This window comes from Sapajus apella, unplaced genomic scaffold (assembly GCF_009761245.1).
Source record: "Sapajus apella isolate SASKATOON/1434 unplaced genomic scaffold, GSC_monkey_1.0 scaffold10, whole genome shotgun sequence".
NCBI classification, from domain to species: Eukaryota; Metazoa; Chordata; class Mammalia; order Primates; family Cebidae; genus Sapajus; species Sapajus apella.
In genome coordinates, this window is record NW_022436950.1 from 22,604,882 (window position 1) to 22,623,769 (window position 18,888).

The 18,888-nt window shown below is 45.2% G+C and overlaps 1 pseudogene across 1 annotated transcript; it reads left to right on the plus strand.

Moving 5' to 3' along the window:
* The first annotated feature begins 586 nt into the window (after positions 1-586).
* On the plus strand, positions 587-1,545 carry LOC116551811 (annotated as a pseudogene). The gene has a single exon (XR_004269074.1). The product of XR_004269074.1 is annotated as a 40S ribosomal protein S2 pseudogene (transcript).
* Positions 1,546-18,888: the final 17,343 nt, after the last annotated feature.

The following is an 18,888-nucleotide window of genomic DNA, read 5'->3' on the forward strand; positions in this document are numbered from 1 at the left end:
CTCCATACGCACATATAAATACACAGACACATCCTATTGGTTCCATTTCTTTGGAGAACCCTGACTACTACACCGGTCAAGAACACAACACAATACATATACCTACAATTCCCATGGGTACACTAACTGTACAACAAATACTATTTTTAAGTGCAATTTTTTGACATAAATGTTAATGTGTTTGTGAGTGGAGAACTTTGGGGGAGCCCTAAGCCCTCCTTTCAACATTGCCTTTACCCAGAAGCTTCAGGCTTCATGATCTGAGGAACCCAGTTACCAGTGTCCTTTTCTGACCCTTTGTGCAAGGGAGAGAGAAGGCAGAAGAAATCCACCCCCTTGAAAACCTCAGAGCAGCCAATACACATGTGCCCACTGCTCTTGTGTTGACTTGGTCTTTGTGACTAATTTTCCAAGGGGATAATTATCTGGTTAATTGCTCTGGTGCGAACAAGGCTCTGTCTACACTGAAGCAGGAAAACGATGTCAACGTGGGCACAAACAGGGAGGAACAACTTCCAGAGATGGGCTCATCTCATTCCTTCCTTTTTTCAACCACTCAACAAACACGTCTTCAGGAATTTGCCAATGTATAAGAAAGAAACGCTTCTTCTCCGATAAAACACCAAATGGCGGATGACGCCGGTGCAGCGGGGGGGCCTGGAGGCCCCAGGGGCCCTGGGATGGGGAACCGCGGTGGCTTCCGCGGAGGTTTCGGCAGTGGTATCCGGGGCCGGGGTCGCGGCCGTGGACTGGGCCGGGGCCGAGGCCGCGGAGCTCGCGGAGGCAAAGCCGAGGATAAGGAGTGGATGCCTGTCACCAAGTTGGGCCGCCTGGTCAGAGACATGAAGATTAAATCTCTGGAGGAGATCTATCTCTTCTCTCTGCCCATCAAGGAATCTGAGATCATTGACTTTTTCTTGGGGGCCTCTCTCAAGGATGAGGTTTTGAAGATTATGCCGGTGCAGAAGCAGACCCGTGCAGGCCAGCGCACCAGGTTCAAGGCATTTGTTGCTATTGGGGACTACAATGGTCACGTCGGTCTGGGTGTTAAGTGTTCCAAAGAGGTGGCCACTGCCATCCGTGGAGCCATCATCCTGGCCAAGCTCTCCATTGTCCCCGTGCGCAGAGGCTACTGGGGGAACAAGATCGGCAAGCCTCATACAGTCCCTTGCAAGGTGACAGGCCGCTGTGGCTCTGTGCTGGTGCGCCTCATTCCTGCGCCCAGGGGCACTGGCATTGTCTCAGCACCTGTGCCCAAGAAGCTGCTTATGATGGCTGGTATCGATGACTGTTACACCTCAGCTAGGGGCTGCACTGCTACCTTGGGCAACTTCGTCAAGGCCACGTTTGATGCCATCTCTAAGACTTACAGCTACCTGACCCCCGATCTGTGGAAGGAGACTGTATTCACCAAGTCTCCCTATCAGGAATTCACGGACCACCTCGTCAAGACCCACACCAGAGTCTCTGTGCAGAGGACCCAAGCTCCAGCTGTGGCTACAACATAGGGTTTTTATACAAGAAAAATAAAGTGAATTAACATTGAAAAAAAAAAAAAAGAAAGAAAGAAACAGGAATGTTTTCACCAAGAGATGAGTTTTATTTGGGCAGCATGCCCTTTTTAAAACTCGGGAAATTTCCAATTAAAATCCAGATTCCAGCTTCTCTTTGCAGAACAGAGCATCAGGCACATTCTGCCTGTGTTTTTTTGTGGTAGAGTATAGTAACAAGCTGGAGATAAGGAGATGAAGCCGGGTTTGAATTCTGCCAGTCCCCAGCTCTCACAGCAGGCCCACTTCCATCATCTACTGGGTGTCTAGGTATCTGAGGTAGAACCCCTTCAGCTACACTGCCCTGGACCATGAGCTTCAGGAAGGCAGAACTTGCTTATTCACCGCAGGATTCCCTGCGAGCTCTGCACAGTGACCGGCACACACAAAGTTCTCAAGGGACTCTCCCACATGGGTGAAGCGCAGGCTTCAGCTAGACCACAGGACCTAGCTGAAGTCACAACCTGACTTCTCTAGTGGCAGGCAGTGCCAGTATCTGCCAGAAAGAAGGGAGTGGAGTCTGCTCCACAGAGACAAATAATACAGTCTGGGAGTGAGAGAAGGGTGGGCGTGTCAGGGCCAAGAATGCTGTCTGGGCAATTTCAGACAACAGCTTGGGAGCCTGGAGACAGGACAGGGTGGATGTGTCGTTGTGTCCTAGGACATGTTGAAAGTCACACAAGCTTAGCAGAAAATGCCTAATGGACCATCGGTCCCCAGGGAGTACCCTGCTGGCTGGCAGAAGGAAGGGAGATGATCTAACTATTTATGTTACAGCCAGCTCAGAAGAGAGGTACAGTGTACACTTGGTGGAAGCAGAACAGATGTTAAACATCGCTCACCCTCACCTTTGCTTGCTTTTGGGTTTCCTGGTACCTCTTTTGTTGTTGGAGGAGAGTTTCGTAAATGGGTCTCTAAAAGAAGTTTCAGAAAAGTCATCATAACATGATATGCACTCCCCCCAAATGGGCTTCTCCTCCTGTCTGTCTGTCGTCATGTCTAGCTGTCTTCCCATCTCTGCCCATCCATAGCCTACCCCCTCCTCCAGACTCATCTCAAATGTTACCTGCTCCTGGAGCTCTCCTCCATAACCAAAGCTGAAAGCAGCCCTTCTTTTCATGCTGCCATCCTCCAGAAGGCCACGGTGTTCCAAGCCATGGAATGTCCTTCTGAGAGTGCATTTGGACACAGCCACGTGACCCCAGCTGGGCCCAGGCAAGTGGAAGTATCCACTCTCAGAGCCAAAGAGGACCTAGGGCACATCACTTTGACACCCTATTTTCATCCATGAGCCACCAGAGGCCACAAGTGGAGACATGACTTGACCAAGATCACAGAGCCGGCCAGTGGTAGAGGCAGAATTGGAATCTGGTCTTGGGAGTTTGGGTGATACACTTGTTTGGATGTCGTACTTGTTGAAGCACAGCTCTGGAGTCAGGCAGGCCATTTACAAATCCTGTCCCAGCACTAACTAGTTGAGAATTTTGGGCAAACAATTTAATCTCCATGTGTCTCCGCTTCCTTTTCTTGTCTATAGAATGTGAATGGTTACAGTATCTCCATTCAAGTGTTGTTTTGTTGATTAAATAAAGAATCTAGTTATGGAGCTCTTTACTAGTGCCAGATACTGAGCTATCTATAAGATGAGCTGAGTAGGCTGTGCACAGTGGCTCACACCTATAATCCCAGCACTTTAAGAGGCCAAGGCAGGGGGATTACCTGAGGTCAAGAGTTCAAGACCAGACTGGTCAACATGGTGAAATCCTGCCTCCACCAAAAATATAAAAATTAGCCAGACATGGTGGCGTACAGCCATAATCCCAATTACTCGGGACGCTGAGGCACAAGAATCGCTTGAATCTGGGAGGCGGAGATTGCCACGGGCAATCTGTACTCCAGCCTGGGTGACATAGCAAGACTCCATCTCAAAAAAAAGAAAAGAGATAAGGAAAGAGAGAAAAAGAAAGAAAGAAAGAGAGAGAGGAAGGAGGGAGGGAGGGAAGGAAGGAAGGAAGGAAGGAAGGAAGGAAGGAAGTAAAGAAGGAACTGAGTAAAGTATTTTTTAAATGTTATTTCATTTAGTGGATTACTGCTATTCCCCAAGTTCCCCTAAGGTTTTAGAATTGCCCAATATGGCACCCACCAGCCACATGTGGCTATTTAAATTTAAATGACTCAAAATTAAATGAACAATTGAGTTCTTCAGTGGCATTAGCCCCCTTGTAAAGCATTCAGTAGCTGCCTGCAGTTAGTATATCCGTATTGGACAATGCAGATACAGGACATTTTCCACCCCTGCAGAACCTTCTATTGGACAGTGCAGGTTTCTAATCTGGGAGCCCAGAGGAGCCCTGGAAAAGTAGAAGCAGTTTATCTTTGGGCTCCTTTAAACAAACCCTTTTCTTTTCCTTCTCTTCAGGGCTGCCTCTGGCTTCTTGATTTGGATTGAAAACATGTAGATTCCTGGAGGAAAGGCCTGGAGACTGTGCTGGCTGCACTTGCTCCTTGGGATGGGGGCTCTAGGAAGGAGGAGGACAGACAGAGCAGGAGAGGTTTGAGTCTCAGTAAGACGATCTGGGACCACCCTTAGTGCTGTCATCACCCTGATCAGTCTCCTAGAGAACCAAGGCTTCTAAAGAGGAGAAGCACATTCAACCAATTTGCCCAGCCAGCCTCCCAGTGTTTTCAGAAGCAGGAAATGAATGGTCACTCTCCCTTCCAAATAGTAAGGGGGATGGAGAGGACAGGGGAAGAACCATCAGTGACCTCGAAACTATCCCTGGAGCACTGGAGCTTTCACCATGGCCTTCTCTAGCCAGAAATTGATCCACTGGCGGACGTTGTCCCCTGCTCCAAGCTGACAGTATTGTTTTCAGCACAGCAAGGCCAATGGGTATTGAGCTGAGGTTTTCACTAGGAGCAGGAAGAGATTCCTTAAAGGCTCTCTGGCTAGGTATACATCTGCCAAGAAACAGACCCCTTTGGCCCTCCTCGTATTAACACTGTGGCTACCTTAAGAGTCCCAGCAAACTGACACAAGAATAGAAAATCAAACACCGCATGTTATCACTTATAGGCGGGTGTTGAACAATGAGAACACATTGACACAGGGTGGGGAACATTACACACTAGGGTCTGTTGGGGGGGGGCCAAGGGAGGGACAGCAGAGGGGTGGGGAGGTCGGGGAGTGATAACATGAGGAGAAATGCCAGATATAGGTGACGGGAGAATGGAGGCAGCAAACCACATTGCCATGTGTGCACCTATGCAACAATCCCACATGATCTGCACATGTACCCCAGAATGTAAAGTACAAAAAAAAAAAAAAAAAAAAAAGAGTTCTACCTCAGCTTGTGCCCCTCCCTTTCATAGGCGTAGCCACAAGGACTCTTTCTTTTTCAAACGCTGAAATGGCTAAAACAAAATAAAGAAAAAGGAGTGGCAGTTAAAGAGAGAGAATATGGGGAGGGAAAGTGAGAAGGGAGCCAGAAAGAGGAAGGAAAGAAGAAAGGGAAGCAGGCTAGATGATGAAGGGACAGGCGGAGGAGAGCAGGGAACTTCAAGAACAGAATGTCCCAAATTACAGAGGGTGGCACTGCTGGCTGGCGCGCCCCTCCCAGCCCAGCCTCACACCATCTGCTGGGCTGACTCGCCCCTGGTGGCAGCTGGTCAGTGGGTTCCAGCCTGGACTTACTGAGAAAGCTGGGGGAAGAGGCCGACGGGGGTCGCTTTCCTTTCCGCCTGAGCTCTTGGAATGTTTATCCCATCCCTTCCTGCCAGAACTTGAGGTGCTGAGATGCAGTGGTCTCCAGACAGAACCGGCACTGGGAGGACTGGCGCTCTGCCCAGCCAGGCCCTTGCACCATCAGAGCTGCTTCAACCCACTCTCTGGAAATCCCACCACAGCGTTAAGCAAGCAGAGCAAGGGGATGCTGATGGAGAGGGAGCAGGCGGTCAGGGAATTGGAGAAATGTGGTCTGGGGTCCCAGCTAGCCTTTTGTAGCCTGTTGAGGATAAAAAGATGGCCTTAGAACCCATATATCTGAGCCTACCCAACCTCTTTCATGCCTCCTGTGCATATTGGTGGTTTTTCCAAAACAAAATGCAGTCACTTCTCTGGTCACCTTGCCAGTGGTTCACAGCCTTCAAGGCTGCTGAGATCTTTCTGTGCTTCAGCAGACAATCAGGTTATGTATAGGAAGGCCGCTTCTCCAAGACCGCTTGTCCTTTCTCAGCTCTCTCGACCTCTCGCACAATTCAGTTTTGTTCTTTTACAGATTAAAAAGAAAAAAGAAAAAAAAAAACTGAGACCCAGAAAAGGGAGATGACCAGGTAAGGGCCACAAGGCTCGGGGTGCCAGGCCAAGGACCTGGGAGTCTGCATTCCAGTCCAGCGCTTTCTCCTCCATGCCTCCGACTCCCCACTAAATGAGGAATAAATGAAGTTAACAGTCCCACACTCTACTGTGTAACCCAACGGGGTCTCAGACCTCCACCATCTCTTCTTAGATGCCTTTATCTTTTCTCTCAGTGCTGGACATTTCCTCTTTTTCTCTAAATGACCCAAAGTCGGTCTTGCAGGCTGATTTGTGTAATCATTTGAGATCTCTGCCTCCCAGGGCCATTGAGAAGCTAAGAATAGATTAGGGGATGAAGGTTTCACAGATTACCCCTCATGGCCCCTGGGAGGTACAGTTCTATGAGTACAAGGTCCGGAGACTGCCAGTGGCTCCCATCCATTCACCAACCCCAGCAGAGACCTGCTGATGAAAATCATTACGCAGGACCCTCGAAGTTTCCTGGAAGTGGCTGAGGCCACAAGCCTGTTTAATGGGAAGACACGATTTCCAATTTCCAAACAAACAAATTCACAGCTCAATTGCACTGCCTGGATGGTTCCAAATTCCTCCTGCTGAGCCTGATTTCCCTCCTACTTTTTTTTTAATTATTAAAAATACAGGCCATATGCCATCCACGTAGGAGGAAGGAGACAGCCGGAGGGCCAAAAACAGATCCTACGTGATGCCAGGCCCATAGTGCTCACCTCTGCCAAACAGCCTCAACTATCCAATCCCAGAAAATGCCTGGAAGAGTGAGACTATTTCTTCCCAAAGGGGCTTTCTGCATTTTTCTGAGAAGGAAATGAGTTTAGAAGGGTAAAGGCAAAGTGCACGCAGCTAGGAGGAGGGGTCAGGATGTGGGATTAGGAGAGATGGGAGGCCTAGACGGGAATCCTACATCAGTTTTTTCTTGTGAAAGTCTGGACTTTGCATAGCTTCTAGACCCGGCTGACTCAGAGAAGAAAACTCAGACCTCAGATTTCCACGTTAAGGTGCTTAGCACTGACACACACACCCACTGGATCCTCAACAAAACCATCAATGTGACTTTACGTCAACAACCCAGGTTTGCAATGACAAAGCTACAATCTAACCCAGGATTATTTTTGTTAATTCACATACAAGCCCTAGGACACCATGGGAAATGAATAGGTATGCCCAGCCACCCTGACTTTAATAGGTAGCTGAAGAAAAGGATTGTTTGTTAGCTCAGAAATCTACAAATTCCCAAAAAGAACATTTGGTTACCTACAGAAGGTTTGTCAACTCAATAATGTGGGTGATAGACTTGTGAACCCCCAGCTAATGGGAGTAAACCTCAGCGCTCCCGAGTATTAGAGGGACAATTACCAGTTTTAGCAGTTTATTTGGGTCCCATGGTATCTGGACCCAGGCCGCCTGAGTCTGAATACTGGTTCTTCATTTTGCAGCAGTATGAGCCCAGGCAAGTTGCTTAAGCTCTTTGTGTCTCAGTTTCTTCTTTTATAAAATGGACAGACATGTGGTACTTACACATAGGCCTGCTAAAAATGTTTATCAAGTTAGTACATGTAACTGACACTTCAGAATGAGGCCTAGTACGTAAGTACCAGCTATCATGTTTGCTATTGATCTTAGTTAGATACCACTTCTGGGGTGGGTTCTGTTCTTTGTTACATCTATGTGGTCCTTGGTCCCTGACATCCTGTCCTGTGTCTCTAAACCATAACACCTGTCTCATGTTCCAGAATCTGGCATCCTGTCTCTGAAGGCCCAGCTCAAGACAGGTACTGCAACACCAGGACCTAAATGGCCACGACATCTAGCAGTGGATGGAACAGTTGAGGCTCATATCCTGCAGCCTCTCATAGAGAAGAAAAGACCCCCAAATTCACAGCTGCCATGTAAAAAGTCTTGTGACTGGAAAGGATCTGTGATTGATTAAAACTGCCACAATTGAGCAGGGAGGTCTAGTTCTCCTCCCTTAAATCTGGACTGGCCTTAAAGACTTACTGGACCAACAGAATGTGGCTAAGTGACACTCCAGGACTATGGAGGCCAGGTCCTTAGAAGCCATGTAGCTTCTTCCTGAGTCACTTGAAACACTCTTAGAGCCTTGAGCCACCATATAAGAAGTTTGACTAGCCTGCTGCAGAGACCACATGGCAAGACCTGAGACTACATGGGGAGGTAGAGGGGCCCAGGTGAGCCCAGACATCCAGCCAGTCCCACCAAGGCACCAGACATGTGAGTGGAGCCATCCTGGACCCGCCAAACCAATCTGTCTGCCAGCTGTGCACCAATGAGTGACTCTAGTTGCCACCATGAAGAATGAAAGAACCATCCAGCTGAGCCCTGTTCAAATTCCCAGCCACAAAATCATAATATATAAGAAAATATAAGAAATATAATGAAATATAACAAAATACTTGTTTTAAACCATTAAGTCTTGGGATAGTTGGTCATACAGCAATGGATAATAGTATCTATACTAGGTATAATTAGAACTAACAGCAGCAAAGTCAGACTTGAATAAACATCTCATGAGTTAGTTCAGAGGTCACTTTTTTTTAAATCTGCTCTGAATCTTTTTCTTTGGGACTCATCCTCATTCTCTGATAGTATTGCCCAGCGTTATGACTTGTGGCAGAAACAGGTAGCCATTTAACAAGCCTGTGTCCTTTCCTGCCACGTTCACAGTTAGACTATATTCCCAGACATCATTACATTCTGTTGGTGCGACTTAATTCTGGCCAATGAAATGTTAGACTTGGTCCATGAAAGAACCCCATGCATGCATCATGGTCCAGTTTCTCTTCCCCCGTTAGGGAGCTGGATATTGATGCTCTCGGTGACCTTGGAAGCCACATGTTAAAGATGCCAGGACCTCCCTCAGCCTGTGTGCTTAAGAATATTCTCCCAATATGACTGTGTAAATAACTAAAAGGTAAACTTCCATTATATGAAGTTATTGAGATTCTCAGGGATTGTTGTTATAGCAGCTAGAGCTACCTGACTAGTCCCTTGTGGCTAGTGACTCTGGCCTTGGCAACCAGAAAATCCCTTCTCCCTGGCCACTGAGATTGTACCTGTGATGGATATGAGACCCAGGCTGGACTAACAGAGTCACTTCCTGAAATATGCTATGCACTCTGTTTTTCTGGAACCCATGGAAGCATTTTGCTTCCACAAAGAAAGAGAGAGAGAGTTTCAATGACATCAGTGAACTCCTGGGTCCAGCTATACCTGAAGCTAGACCAGTCCTTGGAATCCCCAGCAGCATGAGTCAGCTGATCCCCTCTAAGCAAAAAGTTATTGCCAGTATATTTCTATTCCTCCCATGGAAAGGGTCCTAACCAACACTGGAGGACTATTTTGGATTTAAGAAGAATCCTTAGAGGCAAGTACATCCTGAGCTCATCATGAGTGGTGAATGAGACACTCAGAGAACCCCATCACACAAGGCCCGGCTGGTAAGTCACTGGGAGCTTGTATTTTACATTAAGGCCATTTTACTGTATTTCTTACATACCAGCTAGGCAGGTAGCTCTGATCTATGAAATAAACCAGGATTCGAGACAAGAATCAACTCTGCCTCTCTAGTTAAAACAATATTTTCCCCAAAATGGCGTCCTTTTAAGAATTTTGAGTGATTTTGGAAGTATCTCAATTCCAAAGCATAATGGTCTTCTAAAAACTTAGGGATGGTGTCTGGGAGGTGGAAGAAAGCAGATAGAAATGCATGGGGGCAAAAAGGAGGCATCAAGGACTAGACGGAAGGTAAATAATAGGTTAACATTCCACTTTGAAGGGAAATGCCTGAGCATTGATCTGGCACACACTCATCCTTTGCCATTTGCTTTTGTTCCATCTTTTAACACCTATACTTTGCATATATTCCCGTAGCAGTGGTTTGAATTGTGTCCCCCCAAAATATGTGTTTAACTCCTAACTCCCAATACTTATAAATGTGATTTTATCTAAAAATAGGGTTTTTGCAAATGGCCATCAATGAAAGACTGGATAAAGAATTTGTGGTATATATATGCCATAGAATACCAAGCAGCCATAAAAAGGAACGAGATCAGGCCAGGTGTGGTGGCTCACGCCTGTAATCCCAGCACTTTGGGAGGCTGAGGTAGGCAGATCACTAGGTCAGGAGATTGAGACCATCCTGTTCTGGCTAACACAGGAAAACCCCATCTCTACTAAAAAGAAAAAAAGAAAAAAAATAGCCAGGCATGGTGACTCATGCCTGAAGTCCCAGCTACTCGAGAGGCTGAGGCAGGAGAATCACTTGAACCCTGGAGGTGGAAGTTGCAGTGAGCCAAGATCACGCCACTGCATTACAGCCTGGACAATAGGGCAAGACTCCATCTCAAAAAAAAAAAAAAGGAAATAGATCATGTCCTTTTGCAGGGACATGGATTGAGCTGGAAACCATTATCCTCAGCAAACTAGCACAGGAACAGAAAGCCAAACACCACATGTCCTCACTTATAAGTGGGAACTGAACAATGAGAACACATGGACACAGGGAGGGGAACAACGTACACTGGTATCTGTAGGGGGCTTCAGGGGGAGGGAGCACATCAGGATAAATAGCCAATGTACCTAGGTATTCAGAGGCTGAATACCTAGGTGATGGGTTGATAGGTGCAGCAAACCAATTTGGCACATGTAACAAACCTGCACGTCCTACACATGTACCTCAGAACTTAAAATAAAAGTTAAAAAATAAATAAATAAAAGAACTAGGGTTTTCACATATAAATCTAGTTAAAATAAAGTCATTCTGGATTAGAGTAAGCCCTAAATCCAATGACTGGTTAAAAAAAAAAGAGAGAAGAAAATTGGAATATGGAGACTGAGAAGAGACACAAGGAAGAAGTCCATCTGATGACAAAGGCAGCGACTGGAGTGAGGCAGCTACAAACCAAGGGATGTCAAAGATGGTCAAAAAGCCATTGAAAGCCAGAAAGCAGCAAGGAGGGATTCTTCCCCAGAGCCCTCAGAGGTAGTGTGGTACTGCCAACACTTTAGTTTTAGATTTTTGGCCTCCAGAACGGTGCGAAGGTACATTTCTGTTGTTTGTTGTTTTAAACGACTAATTTGGTGATGATTTGTTATGGGAGCCCAGGAAACTAACGCATCCATGTTTCTCATATATGCATGACATGGTCTGGCTCTGTGTCCCCACCCAAATCTCACCTTGAATTATAACAATCCCCATGTGTCAAAGGTGGGACCAGGTGGAGGTAATTGGATCATGGGGGCAGTTTTCCCCCATGCTGCTCTCTTGAAAATGAGTGACTCTCACGAGATTTAATGGTTTTATAAGCTTTTGGCATTTCCCCTGCTGGCTCTCATTCTGTCTCTTGCTGCCCTGTGAAGAGGTGTCTCCCATCGTGATTGTAAGTTTCCTGAGGCCTCCCCAGCCATGAGGAACTGTGAGTCAATTAAACTTCTTGCCTTTATAAATTACCCAGTCTCGGCAGCTCTTTATAGCAGCATAAGAACAGACTAATACAATGCATAAGTGCTCCCTCACAGTGACTAAGACAAAAAAAGAGGCATGTGAAGCAGTCAATTCAGTGATGAGCTCAAAGAAAGTAAGTCCACCCAACTGGCTAAATGCCACACATTCCAAAACAAGTGCTCGGAAGTAACGATGCTTTCTCATTTCTTGTTCTGCGTCTTCTCTGCCTGTGACCCTATGCAGATAGAGTCAGAATTACTCTGTGAGGACGATATCAAGTTTAAACTGTACCAACCCACTATAATAACCCTGTGCCCAACAGTAGGATGAGCCAATCCTGGAAAGACTGCTCTCCCAAATTTTACCACTAAGGAGAGTGAGGTGGTTAGGGTATAAGTGTGAGAACCAGACTTTACTGTGTGACCTTGAGCAAGTTCTGTAAGTTCTCTGAACCTCACTTTCCTTGTCCATGAAATGGGCATAATGGCAGGGGCTACCGCCTGAGGTTGTGGCAAAGAGTAAATGATCTGATATCTATAAGGCACACAACACAGGACTGGCATACAGAAAAGCCTTAAGGGTTGGCTGTAAACTTTATTAGCTATTTCGATGGAGACAGATCCTGGCAGGTCAGCACAATGGAAAATCTTAGGCAAAATAGCCTTGTCTGGGCCCTCATTCCCCATCTCTCTTTTTCAGTTTCCTTTTCTTTCTCTGTCCCATTTCTCTCTCATATATGCACAATTTCATGGGCTCTCCCTGGCCCCTCTCAGTCTCTGATTTCCATCTATCTCTTCTTCTTGTCCTTGCCCCCAAATGTTCTACCTGCCTGTCTGTCTGTCCACCTCTCCCACCTTCACACAGGGCCTCATGAGGACCTCCTCTGCATCACAGCATCTCCCATGACAACCTGCTCCATCAGTTCATAGCATTGTTTATTAGGGATATGACTGACTTCATTTAAGGGGCAAACTCCCAGCCCCTTCCCCTCCTCCTGCTTCCTCAATTTGAGGTGGAGACATCTGGAAACCGGTTTAAGGCAGCTGGTTCCTGAGCTTCTCAGGGAGCCTCCAGGGAGCCTTTCTGCAGAGGAAGCTGGAAGCCAATCCGGTGATGGATTGGCAGTCTCAGGGAGAATCAGGTCAGATGCTCCAGGCAGGGAGAGGGCTACCCCCCAACCTGCACTCACAGGAGGGGTCCACATCTGTAAAGAGGAAGGGACAATTGGGTGGAGGTGGCTACAGAGAAAAGTGTCCTGATCTTCCTATGGTGCCCCCCACTAGCTGTATAACCTTGGGTAAGACACTAGACCTCGAGGAGTCTCCTCCATTCACAGATGAATTTGACCTGATGAGTCTCGGATCCCTTTCTGCCTTCACATTCTAGAATACCGTGGTGCGGCAAAGCCACCTGGTCAGAAATAAGACAGGAAGAAGGAGCAGTAAAAGACCAGTCACCATCTATTGAACTTGATAGAGACAATAAGCTGGGCTTGCTGTGGGACATCAAGATAAATAAAGGAATTTTGCAGGTTAAAGGAAGAGATGAAATGTAGATCTCAAGAATTCTCAATGTTTTGCATCAGAGCGCCCAGGAGTAGGAGTTTTACCAATGCTCCAGTCAGTTCATAACCAGATGGACAAGACAAAACTTCCACGCACAGAGAAGACAGAGACTACCAAGGGCTGAGTGTAATTCATGTGACCAAGTACTGAGTGATATTGGGCAGGCATAGCTCCTATAGAAACTGAGGACAGGCAGTTACCCAGAGAGCAGAGAGGGGTCAGGGAAAGCTTTCTGAAGGAGGTAGGACTTGAGCTGAACCTTGAAATATTTGTACTCATGGAAAGAAGAGAATAGGGTTTACCTGAGCCCAATGCAAAACGAAAATGCAAGGCCCCTTGTTTAAAAATGTCAGTATAGTGACAGTAGAGCATTAAACCAAGCATGAGCCCTTCTGAGCATTACAGAGGTTGCACTGCCATGAAGCAGGCCCTAATGCTGGGGTACCTGTCGGAGTGCTGGAAGCATGCTGCTTTTTCATCTGGATGATGGTTATATGAGCACATGCCTATGTAAATATCCTCCAAGCTGTACAGTTAAAATTAGTGCACTTTATGCACTCCTATTGTATGTATGCTTTGTCTCAAGGAAAAAGGTTAACACGCACAAAAATTAAAAGCAGGACAAGAAAACAAAGGCTGTTCTCACATGCGGCCTGGTTAGCCTATCGCCCTTCCTCCAACTCTACACACTGCCCAACTCTTCAGAGGCATTTATCACTCATAAACTCCCTTGAAAGGAGCTGTGGTTTGGGGGTTCCCATTGTCGCACCATCCTGCTACCCTTGGTATTCACATTGTTTCTCCCCACCCAACCATCATGCTCCTGGCTGAGGGTTTGTTTAAGCCTCTGCTTCTGCTGGGATTTTTCCTTCTCCTGCTGTCTGGGAGGCAGCCACTATCCTCTGTCTCAAGTTAACTAGAGGGGCGTGCTGGAATGAACAGTGTGCCCCCCAAAATTCATGTCCACTCAGAACATCAGAATGTGACGTTATTTGGAAACAAGAGTCTTTGTAGATGTCATTAGTTAAGATGAGGTCACACTAGAGTAGGGAGGGCCTGAAAACCAAACTCATGTTTTTTCACTTGAGGCGGTGTGGCTCTGCAGAAGTCTTCCCATCCTTCCTGACCAGGTCTGTGTTAGGCTCTCTTAAAATCAATGGAAGTGGAACAGTGACCTAAATATAAGAGCTGAAACAAAAACTGTCCGAAGAACACATAAGGGTAAATCTTCATGACCTTAAATTTGGCAGGGGATTCTTAGATTTAACACCAAAAGCACAAGCAATGAAAGAAAAAAAATTAGATAAATTGGAATTCAGAAAAATATAAACTTTTGTTCAACAAAAGATGTTACCCACACATCAGGCGGGTTTCGTTGCTTAGCAGGTGACAGCCCAATGGCCACAACCAGGGAGGATTTAGAAGGGAATTTTATTACTTACAACAAGTAAAGAGAACACAGGGGGTAGCTCTCAAAGCAATGTCTCCCTGAGCTGGGGTCTGGGTCAGGTTTTATAAGGATAGGGTAAGGTGGCATGATCTGATTGGATCTTGCAATGAAGAGAAGTTGGGAGGCAGGATCTGATGGGGTCCTGCTATGTATTGTTCCTGTTTTTTAATTCCATTCCCATTCCGTGGTCCAAGCAGTTAGATTTCTCTTGTGGTTGCACACTTGGTTCATCTGGGCATGCTTAGGTTACATAACCTTCAACCTGAGGGTCCATGGCAACTGAGAAACAGCTCACAACTTTGCTACATAAAAGTTAAACCATATTCATCTGACGCAGTTACAAGGGCATTAGCAAGAAAGTAAAAAGACAACCTATAGAATGGGAAAAAAATATTTGCAAATTATATATCAGATAAGGAGCTAACATTCAGAATATTCAAAGAATTCTTACAACAGAACGATACAAAGATATACAACCCGATTAAAGTACTTGAATGGATATTTCTCCCAAATAGTTATACAAATGAGCAAAAAACTAATGAAGTGATGTTTTGAGATTTTTTCTTTGTTTGTTTGACTTGTTTGTTTTTAGAAACAGAGTCTTGCTCTGTCACCAGACTGGAGTGCAGTGGCATGATCACAGATCAATACAAGCTCAAACTCAAGGGCTCAAGCAATCCTATGCCTTGGCCTCCCAAGGATTACAGGCATGAGTCACCATGCCCAGCCAATGAAGAGAGATTTAACATAACTGGCCATTAATGTGATGCGAATCCAAACTGCAGTGAGTTAACACTTCAAATCCGCGGGGATAGCTATTAATATATTAAAAGACAAAAACATCAAAAAATGAAAAATAACAAGTGTTGGTAATGATGTGAAGAAATATGAGCAAGGCAGGAGAACTCCAAAATTGGGGCTTAGCCCAGAAAGATTCTTGACTTCACTTAGGAAAGAATTTGAGAGTGAGAGGGTGGCAGAAGAAAACAGCTTTATTGAGGAGGCAGCGTTACGACTCTGTGACTGCTCCTGCACAGCACAGCTGCCCTATGGGCAATGTGCTGAGAATAGCAGCTCAGGAGCAGTTCTGCAGTCATATTTAATTATCCACTTGTAATTATATGCAAACTAAGGAGCAGGTTTTCAGACATTTTTACAAAAGGAGTGGTAACTTCCAGGCCATTGCCATGGAAAAAGGCAGTAATTTTCAGGTGTTGCCATGGCAATGCTAAACTGTCATGGCACTGGTGATTGTGTTTTCTGGTGCCTCTTCCCTGTTTCAGTCAGTCTTCAGTCTGGTCCAGAGTCAAGTCCCACCTCCTACCTCATTGGGAATGTAACATGGTACAGCCACTATGGAAAACAGTTTGGCAGTTCCTCAAAAAATTTAAACAGTGAGTACTATGTGACCCAGCAATTCTACTCCTAGGTCTGTACTCAAAATAACTGAAAATAGATACTCAAACAAATATTTGTTCATGCATGTTTATATCAACCCTATTCACAACAGTCAAAAGGTGGAAACAACCCAACTATTCATCAACAGAAATGGATAAACAAAATATAGTACATCCACTCAATGGAATATTATTCAGCCACAAAAAAGAACAAAGTATTGATTCATTCCACAACTTAGATGAACCTTGAAAACATGTTAAACGGAAGAAGCCAGACACAAAAGGTACCTATTATATTTTTATATAAAATATTCAGAGAAGCCAAATTACCAGAGACAAAGCAAATTACATTGCCAGTAGATGAGGAAGAAGCAACTAGGGAAGGATTACTTCATAGATATGGGGTATTCTCCTGGGGTTATCTTTTAAAAAGCATTGAAACTCAAGAGAAGTGGTGCTTGCACAACATTGTGAATGCATTAAATGGCACTTATACATTAAATTGTATACTTTTTGTTTTAATGTTTTTGTAGAGATAGAGTCTCACTGTTTGCCCAGGCTGGTCTCTAACTCCTGACCTCAAGTGACCCTCCTGCCTCAGCTTCCCAAAGCTCTCAGATTACAGACATGAACCACTGCACCTAGCCTGAATTTTATTATTTTAAATGTTTGATTTTACATGATGTGAGTTTCACTTCAATAAAAATAATGAATGAATGAATAAACAAATAAATGATTTTTTAAAGGTTATGGAGAAAGAATAGTGAATTGATGGACTCCTAGGAAACACTGATATTGCTATCTCATGGAACTCCGTAGCATATCATCACAGGTGTATATGTTAGCAGCATGGCTCTGGTGCCGATGACCTGGGTTCATATCCTAGCTCTGCCTCTTGCTAGCTGAATAATCTTGGGCACTTTACCTAGCTCCTGTGCCTCAGTTGTCTCATCTGTAAATGGAAATAATACCATTATTGTAAGAGGACTGTGATAACTGAATCAGTTAATACATGTGAAGTGCTTAGATCAGGCCTGGATTGTGTTAAGTGCTCAGCAGAGCTGAGCCATTCTTATTCCTAAAAGTTTAGGAATTTCAGTCTAACTTTGCCACTTTCTGCCACATCTACCTCCTCAGTGCCCTGTCATGTTTATGTTTAAGCTCAGGGTATATTTGTGAGGTAGGTAAATGGGGCCACATCCAACTTGGGGGCATTTAAACTCCATGGAAAGATTGCTTACCAAGCAAGAGCATTTTATGACAACCTCTAGTTCTAGGAACAGAGTTGAAAAGAACATAGGATGAAGGAACAGGTGAAAAGAATATAGGGTGAAGGAATAACAAGGGGAGAAAAAGCAGAACTCTGGCCCTACCAAGCTCTTGGGAATATCTAAGTGAGCCTCCCATCCTGTTTGGCAACATTAAATTAAAGGTTTTTCTCCCTTCCACCTCCCTCACCTCCACGACTATGGCCACAGATGCTGCAAGAAACAGTAGAACTAACCCAACATTAGGAATTTGCATATTCTTTCTATATGGCTATTTAGTTAATACTTTTAATTAAATGGACTTCCTTTTTTTCTTCAATAAAGTTATTTGTAGGAAATTTTATATTACTACTCTAAGTAACAACTGCCAGTCAAATTCAGACATCCACCTGTTTTTTCAAATAAAGTTTTATTGTAACACAGCAATGCCCATTCTTTTTGTATTGTCAATGGCTGACTTTGTGCCACAACCAGAGTTAAGTAGTTGTGACCTGCAAAGCCAAAAATCTGAATAATCTTGGGCAACTTACTTGGTTACAATCAAGCCCTTGTGACCTGCAAAACCAAAAATATTTAGTAAGTGGCTCTCTGAAGAAGAAAGTTTGTCTGTCCCTTCTCTAAGTGAAAACCAGTGCCGCTTACCTTAACTAGAAAGAAAAAGTAAAAATAAATATTTGAGAAACAAACTATTTAAAAGATTTTAAAAATTAAAAATATTTAAAATATTAAATTCTTAGATTCTCTTTTTTCCACTCAAAAAGTATTTGTCCATCCTATTCATGCAGTCATTCTCTATCTGGTACTTAAGAAAGAATGCAAGGTCCTGGGTTGAGTAGATGAACAACCAGGGATTCATATTTCGGTGGGAAGAGACAGACACTGAAAACCCAAGTATCCAAGTTTACCTTTAGTTTTTATTGCAACAGAAAATCACAAACAACACAATGTGTAGTGGGGTGACTGTGTGTTGAGCAGATGATCATGTTGATTGGGGGTCTAGAGAGACTTGTCTGAGAAGGTGAATTGGGCACAAACTCTAGCATTCCTGAAAGAGAACATGAAATCAAAGGCCCTAGGGCCTGAGGCTAGTATGGGCTTGATAGATTTTTTTTTCTAGGCAACTGGATCCCATAGCAGCCATCTCTGATATCGTCCCCAGTATTCTCTGGTAGCTATGGATTTGACTTGGTCAGAATGTGTTTTGGAGGGCTGTAGATCAGCTTTACTGGTTTCGGGGAGGGACTGGGCATAAAGCAAGATTCTGAACTGCTTCTGGGGAGATCTGTGAAGTAAGGGGTCCCAGCTGGGTTCTCTGGAAGCAGATGCTGAGGTGGACTTTAGGTGCATGTTTATTAGGGATCATCACTTGTGGGAGGCGGTAGAAGAAGGATTGGGGGAGGGAGATATTAAATGTGATGCAGTGTGACAAGGTCTTGGCCAAGCTGGTGGGAAGCTCTGAAGTGTGTATTGCTGGTCATCCCATCCTGGGTCAAGCAGAAATGGCCAGGCCTGTGTACTCCATCTTGCCCAGTCACTGGAGGTGGGCTGCCCTGAGAAGTGTGACCTTGAGCAAGTTTGTTCTCTGCAGCCGAGGTCAACGCCAAGGAAGCTGACAGCTGGAAACCATCTGCTGACCACACACCCGTAGCTGGGCAAGAAGTCCTGCCCTGAACAGGGGTCTGGGCAGCACACTTCCCGGCTGTCCACGTAGAGGAAAGGCCCTGCTGTTCCGCCCTGAACACCACTCCCATTCTTTCCAGAACCTCATAGCCAGCTGCCTAGAAGGGTTTGAAAATGACCTGAAGAGTAAAGCCTAGCTAAGGTGCCAGCTGGAACAACTTACCGCACAAGTTTTTTCTCA